Source organism: Arachis duranensis, chromosome 8, assembly GCF_000817695.3.
Source record: "Arachis duranensis cultivar V14167 chromosome 8, aradu.V14167.gnm2.J7QH, whole genome shotgun sequence".
In the NCBI taxonomy this organism is placed as follows: domain Eukaryota; kingdom Viridiplantae; phylum Streptophyta; class Magnoliopsida; order Fabales; family Fabaceae; genus Arachis; species Arachis duranensis.
Genome location: NC_029779.3, coordinates 17,715,667 through 17,716,676, shown reverse-complemented (window position 1 = coordinate 17,716,676; position 1,010 = coordinate 17,715,667).

Genomic DNA, 1,010 nt, shown 5'->3' with positions numbered 1-1,010 from the left:
ATAATGAATCCCTTTATGATGCCTGGGAGAGATACAGAGAGATGCTAAGAAAATGCCCCTTTGAAATATTTTCAGAGTGGGTACAATTAGACATTTTCTACTATGGGCTTACAGAAAAAGCTCAAATTTCTCTAGATCACTCAGCCGGTGGATCTATACATATGAGAAAAACAATTGAAGAAGCTCAAGAGCTTATTGATACAGTTGCCAGAAATCAGCATATATACCTAAGCAGTGAATCCTCCATGAAAGAAGAAGCTAAAACAGTAACTGCTGAACTCAGTCCTGTGGATCAGGCTAATGAATTCAATCAGCAATTAGACTTTCTAACCTAGCAGCTAGCCGAATTCAAGGAAATACTACAGGAAACAAGAATGGCTAACAGGAACATGGAAGTACAGTTAAAGCAAACAGAAAGGCAACTGTCAAGATAAATAGCAGAAGAATGCCAAGCAGTTCAATTAAAAAGTGGGAAAATATTAAATACCTTACTTCAAAGTAGCAGGAAGCCAAGAAATGAACAAATGGCTACTCAAAATCCCTCTGAGGACAATCAAAGCCCAGAGAGGAATAAGGCTGGCGCTGAACGCCCAGACCATGCTCATTTCTGGCATTCAACGCCAAAAACAAGCATGAATCCGGCGTTGAACGCCCAAGGGAAGCATAGTTCTGGCGTTCAGACGCCAGTAACAGATAAGGAGTTGGCGTCTAACGCCACTCCAGCTTCCACCCCTGGCATTCAAACGCCAGTGGAAGATCAGTCACATACAAGTGCTGATAATAACCCTTCTAAAAAGGCTTCCCAACCCACTTCTACAGGTAATAAACCTGCAGCAACTAAGGTTGAGGAATACAAAGCCAAAATGCCTTATCCTCAAAAACTCCGCCAAGTGGAACAGGATAAGCAATTTGCCCGCTTTGCAGACTATCTCAAGACTCTTGAAATAAAGATTCCGTTTGCAGAAGCACTTGAGCAAATACCCTCTTATGCTAAGTTCATGAAAGAGATC